General features: G+C 38.7%; 1 long non-coding RNA gene across 2 annotated transcripts; it reads right to left on the minus strand.

Annotated features, from left to right (window-relative positions):
- Nucleotides 1-2,621: 2,621 nt before the first annotated feature.
- On the minus strand, nt 2,622-6,269 carry LOC103130901 (uncharacterized). Of its 2 annotated transcripts, none has more exons than XR_475289.2 (5): nt 6,162-6,269; nt 4,469-4,539; nt 3,581-3,640; nt 3,355-3,406; nt 2,622-3,134 (listed from the first exon to the last, which is right to left on the minus strand). It is a non-coding gene; the product is annotated as an uncharacterized LOC103130901 (long non-coding RNA). The 2 variants fall into 2 exon arrangements; XR_001660420.1 differs by having other exon boundaries at nt 3,346-3,406.
- Nucleotides 6,270-6,722: the final 453 nt, after the last annotated feature.

Here is a 6,722-nt window from a genome sequence, read left to right on the forward strand (position 1 = left end):
ATGCCATGATGATGACTTGATCAGATACGGTGACCAACAGGTGCAAACATGCAGCAAACAGTGAAATGAGCTGCAAACAGGTGAAACAGCACAGAAAAAGTTAAACTAAAAGATCTTTTTACATTTCCAAACTGAACTTACTTGTGCAGTCATTGAAACCAAAAACATGTTTCCACCATTTTTTCTATCAAACTTTGAGTAGAATTACCCAAACATGCTGGTGTTATCTGTCTGAATACCAACATTGACTGATAAAAGTCACTATGCCTTATCAGGCATGAATTTAAATTGTATACCTAGTGGTGAGACGCTTTACCAAGGTCGAGAAAGAGTTGCATGTTGTTAGACAAAGGGGCCCATAGTAAAGAGTTACATTTTTGATTCTGTTAGACTCTAAGGCCCATTTCTCAGAAAACAGAAACTTATCAGGCCACAGAGACATGGTGTGATTTCAGGGAGTGTCTTCAGTCCATATAATCAGCTGGCCTCCTCCTTCTCCTCAGACGCTGCACTGACTTTTTTAGAAACTCTTCTTGAATGTAAAGGTAAAGGCATCTCCTTTCAGCGCTGAAAGTGAATAAAATAAGTAAAGTCTTAATTTTGTTGGCTGATTTCATGCTTCATGTGTCAGTACAAAGTTTGAATCATCGATTAGGATTTTCCATCCTTAACACTAGTAAAATATTTACTCTGTTTTCTTCTCAATACAGCAACTAGAGAACTATTAATTTTGACAATGAGTCTGAAGATTATATGAGGCACCCTGGCGAGGAAAGCTATTAATTACCAGCACCTCACAGGATCAACAACTGACACCGAAGGCAAGATTGAAGATATCACTTGTTGGAAATATTATGCATCATTCTTACATGTGTATAGATTATTGATCGTACCTAGTAGTCTTATATTACTAAGTGTTCACTGTGTGTGTTAAAACATTAGACTGCTGTGTTGAAAACTTTTTGCACCAAGTATCTCTGCTGCAAGATAACTGATTTTTCCCTCCACCCTTGAGAGAAATCGCTCCCAAGGGAAAGGACTAGATGACCTGTGTGTAGACAAAACTTGTCTTCTGTCTCTTCTCTTTATCTCTCCCTTCTCTGAAAATAAGTCATCAGACCGCGTGGTGGGCAGCTTGCTGAAGTGGTCTGCTGCATCTTCTCCTTTCATGATAGCTTGGTAAAAACTCACATAAGTTGTCTGTTGTTCTTTTTATGTAGGTTGATGAAAAATACCTATCATCACTGACACCATGAGAGCTTCTTTGCTTAACTTAAGATGGCATTATTGACAAAGTTTTAGAAGTTGTTAAAGACAAGTGACAAATTGACACAAGTGTTTTGCTCCATAGCTTAATTTAACACTGAAACCATTTATATGTTGTGTTTATAAGTCGATTCTATTGTGCAGGATAAATCAGATATTTACTGAAGGGGTCTTCTGAAGTATTATGTATTTTACAGTCACGTAGTGTCATATTATTGCACAATGAAGTACCTATGTTACCTTCACTTGTTATGGAAATGTTGTGTATATTAAATATAACGCAAAACAAATTTGACTTCATAATTTAGCATCTAGAAATCAGGCCTTTTCTTGCTTCCAGCACAAGATTAAAAGATTTCTCAAACTTTCACCACAGAATCAAGGCAACATTCCAGGTATGTTTTTGATGAGGGAATAACATAATATGATGTAAAGCTAAAAAAATTGATTTCACATAACACTTCCCCGGGACTGCAGTAGTATATTCATTTATGTTTTTGGTTATTGTTCTCTACCATAGATATCCAGTGCAGCTACACTGAATGAACATCAGTCAGATGACAGACATTTTACAAACTGATGGTTGCTTTCAGTTCTCTGCGATTGTCGATGACAGAGAAGATTGTGAAAGATTTCGAACAGTGGTCCATTTACTACAATCATTTCTCTATTCAGAGGTAATATTTCTCATCTTTAAACAACTAACAATTGTGACTGACAGCACTAAAACCCATCTCATGCCTCTGATTGGTTGTTTTTAGAGAGCACTGGGAGAAGGCAGAGGAATTAAATTGTCAGATAATCTCTCAACATATTGACAGTCTTAAATGTGTAGTTTTTGTTAAAAGTTACATACTGAAGCTTTAATTTCACTGAGGAGGGGGTCAGGAGGGACGTAGCAATAGACTATAATTTAAATGCAAGCTAAGGCAGGACTATCTGGACTGAAAGGAGGCTGTTTTTTATTATAATTTTATATTGTTTGAATTTCTGTCACTGATATGATTTGTTGTGTAAAAATAGTGAGGCAGGAAAAATCTACATAGACTCCCCGTAATGATGCCAACTAGCTGGTCACTGAATACAGTGTTGCTCACCGTTTTCACTGGGACAGGGAGGAGGGGTTATTCTGATAAGGGGGTTAGAGCTGCTGCTGACTGACTCATCTGGTAAAAGGTACAGGGACAAGATAAATATATGAATATGTTGGTAGATTTTTTTTTCCTTCATTCCTTAAATGTTAGTGAAATGGAGGCAAATGGTCTGTAGCTAAGCTAACTATACTAAATGGTTGATAATCTCAACTAACTACTCAATTGTAGCCCAGAGAAGCTGGGCTACAATTGACACTTGTCTGGGAGTGGTAACATTTATTTTTTAATGATAAAAACAATTTAAAAAACACATAATTCTGTAATTGACAAGGCCCCATTTTTTTCACCCCATTTGTATGAAGAAAAAAACAAAAACAAAACTATTTTGTGGAGGGCCCCCTGTCGGTCAGGGGCCCTTGGAATCGTCCTAACTTGTCCCTTTTTTACAGCGCCCCTGGCAACAGCTAATGGGGATCCAAGCAAATAAAACAAACTGCAACTGGATCCCTGCTGAAAACATATAAGCAAACTAAACACCTTTACCAGCAGCACCATAAAACACACACACAGTTTTTTTTTTTTTATTGGCTTGATCCATTTCAGCTTGTAGCATACAGTCTCGACAGCAAGTCATGTCTGAAGTAAAAATAGAAGTAAAATAAATGATCATTCATAACTAGGACATAACGACTGTCCTGACGGCAGTGAAGTGAAACAGTGGCTCAGCTTGAGTGAAGATGGTCTGGATGCATCTTGCAGTGAGCCTCCTTTCACCTGATCACAAAACAGACAATATTTCACTGGATTTCTAACAATGAACTTAGTTTGTTGTTTCAGGTCTTCAGTCAGGTTCTAGTAAACTGTTTTATTTGAACCTGTGCCAAGTCCTGACTTTCTCTCCCAATACAATGATTCCACAGCAGAGAGGAGTCTCTGCCATGGCAGTACCGATTGGGTCAACAGCTCTTCCTGCTTCCTCACACACCTGACTCACCTGCCATACTGAGCTCCAGCTGCAGTCCCTGGCTGGCCAGCAACTCTCCGTGCTGCTGAGAGAACGGAAAGCAATCAGAGGATTTCATCGGTGTGTTGAATCCAGGTTGTTTTGTGGCTGCTGTGCTCAGGGTTTTTCTTCACCATGGCTTTGGTCAGTATAATGTGTTATGACACATCACAGCACACAGCCAGCTCTACCTGAACCACATCAGGAGTTCACTCACCTTCTGTCTGTGAGAAGCAGCAGCAGGACCATCAGCAGAGGGCGCTCTTACAGGCTCCGCCTACAGCAGAAAAATTATATTCATTTTCTAAATGACTTCTCTACAGCCATGAATTTAACTCAAACATGAGCTGTAGAGCTCTTCAGGAGCTCCTGAACACCTTCTACATGTTTCATGACTTCCTGCTTGCTTAACTCTAGTATGGAGCTTTTCAAAACCGTACTGGCTGCATTCAGACATTTATGGTTCTAAAGAAATTCAAGTGAAGGAAGTTTTACCCCTTGGGACCCTGCAGGACTATCATTTCACCTTCAACCAGCTCAGGTGGCTGGCGGCTACCTCTCCTTTACAAACCTGACAGACTGTAGGATGTGACCAGGACTGAAATCCATTTGTGAAATAATTACTAACTTACCAATTGATTAATCATTAACTAGAATATCCAGACTCAAAATGGCCATTTGCTGAAACATAGTCAGAGCAGAAACTAAGCCATTAAATCTATACATTTTGCATTGAAGATAAATGAAAGTGTTGTTTGTGGGGCACTGCAGTGGTTCAGGATGTGACCCATACCCATGATCACCCCACATGGATAAACGTTTCATAATGATAGATGACAATAATCTGCTCAGTCTTCCTCTGTGGTTCATTCAAACAATCAGGAAGTGTGAAGCCCTCCACTAGGCCCGCCCCGCAGTTCCTCCAGGACTGACCACTCTCTTTGGGCCACGCTCTGCTGCAGCTCTGCAGCATCAGCCTCCAAAACAGAGGGGACGCTGCTGAGGCGGAGAACAGAGGCTTTCTCTGCCAGCTCTGTAACACTGAACCAGGCAGTCAGGGCCTGGCCAGCTGACTTGGAGCTGGTGGGTGGGTGTGTGCGAGTACCTGTAGTCCCAGAGGGGAAGCATGGTGGGGGAGTTGTCTTACAGCTCTTCCATCAGGTCGGTTCAGCACCTCTGAAAGGACGACGGTCACTTTAGCTGCATTCATGGTCAAAAGCTAAAACCAGACATTCTCTTTTCCAGCTGCTTCTGGAAAAGAAGCAGCTGCCCCTAAATGGACCAATTTAGGGGAAGTAGTGGGTGGTTTTGTAGAAAAGGGCAGTAAGAAAGTATTAGTATGTTTGAAAATCTCCTTTAACCCATCAGACTGAGAACTTTGTATTTTTGTTCATTGAACGCCTCGTTTAAAATGAGTCGCTATTAGAGGAGAAACCTTAAAGATGGACAAGATGTTTTTAATCCTAATAGAAGAAGGAAACCAACAGCTCTTTCCTCCACCTGCTAACACAACAGGTCAACAGTTGGCTTGTTTCCTGCTCATCTTGTTGCCAGTTTCAGATTTATTTGCTTCTTTTTGGCAGGACAGTGAACAAACCCCAAACAGTTCTCATCAACCCGCAGAAGCACTCTGAACTTCAAATATCATTCCTTCAGCCTAAACATCTTACAATAACATGACTGCTACTACTTCAATATTTCTGCTGAATAATGATAAAGTATTCATTTTGTTAATTACCCATCATGTAATAAGGCTGGACTGGACCTGAGTGGGGCTACTGAAATAATTCACACTTTCTGATTTTGAGGAATATTGTTTTAGATACTTTTAATGCAGAGGACTAATAATAATTGTGAATTCACTGTGAAAAAAAATGATTCAAAGTTGACAGCAACTTTGCAATGACAGCAAAGTTGTGGAAATCTCAATTTAGGAGATTTTTGGATTCTTCTTTTTAAAGAAAACCCAAACAAATTACTATCATTAATCTTCAGCTGATGTTTCCTGAACAAAGCTTAAGTTAGTTTCCAATTGAAGACAAGGCTAAAAGATGAGTCTCTCTCGTTTTCTGCCTTCTGCTCAAGTTTAAAACTTGAAGAAAGCAGAATATGTCACTTTAAATACACACTAGACTATTCTAGAGTCTTTCAAACAGTTCGATGCTTTTTTTTTTATACCTGGCTGAGACACATTAAACTGATCAAGCTTAAAAATTCCACTTTAAACTATTCAATCCAGGACTAACCCTCAGTCCAGTCCAGACCATACTGAGCTAGGTTCAGATGAAGGTTTAACTTTTAAAGAAATTAACTAGTGTATTAACTCGAAGCACTGAAATTACCCTTTATTGAACTTTTACATGCAAGTAAAAGTTTAACAAGTCACAGCATGCGTTTCAAATAGTCTATTGAAGGTTTAGAAACTTTTAAGTGTTATAGTTTTAAAACTAGAGCAGTTTATAAATGCTCAAGGCAGTAAAACATTGTTGGAATTATCCTTAAGGCTTTTCACAAAAAGGAATAAACAGTCAGAAGCCAACTTCATGTTTCCATGAAAAGAAATATTTTAGTTCTCATTCATTCCTTTCTGAAAACTACAGACCTTATTTTTAGCATCAATCAGCAGAAGAACACAGGATTTGTGTTCTGTTGAGGGGAAAACGGATTTGTTGGAAAATTGGGAAACATTAAAATACCACAGAATCGTTTTCATACAAGATGGACACCTTTTCAGGTATTATACCATTGTATCCGCATAACACTCTCGTTTTATCAATGGAAGAACAAGAAGAACTTACACTTCGCCACAACTAGCATATCCCACAACACACCACATGGTAGTAGCCCGGAGAAAGACAGACCGGATGCCGAGCAGATACTTATAAACTGCTCACCGCTGGGGATTGTGGGAAAAAGGAAGCTCTTTCAAAGATCGTCTTTTCGAAAGATGTTTTACTCACCTTTTTTTTTACAATGCACCTTGACAAACTCATTCTTTACTATAGTTTGTATCATGACAAAGGCAGTACAAGTTCAAATGTCATTTAAAATATGAATACTAGCATGATATGTCTGAGTCCCCAGGTCACACTAATTGGGAAAATACACCACTTAATCATGTGGTGTTCTATAGTGCATGAATGTGTGTACAGCAGAGAAACTGACTCTCACACACAATGAAAAATCAAAGGAAGAAAGGACAATGTCAAAATAACAGAAAAAACAAAAAATATTTTTAAATTGTCTTTATTCTTTATAAATTCTTTATAAACCCAAAATTCATGTCTTATTTACATGTTTTCTTTGCACTTTCTGAAAATTGTTAGGTAATTACAATCACCTAACAATTGTTAGGTGAT

Source organism: Poecilia formosa, unplaced genomic scaffold, assembly GCF_000485575.1.
Source record: "Poecilia formosa unplaced genomic scaffold, Poecilia_formosa-5.1.2 Scaffold689, whole genome shotgun sequence".
Lineage (NCBI taxonomy): Eukaryota > Metazoa > Chordata > Actinopteri > Cyprinodontiformes > Poeciliidae > Poecilia > Poecilia formosa.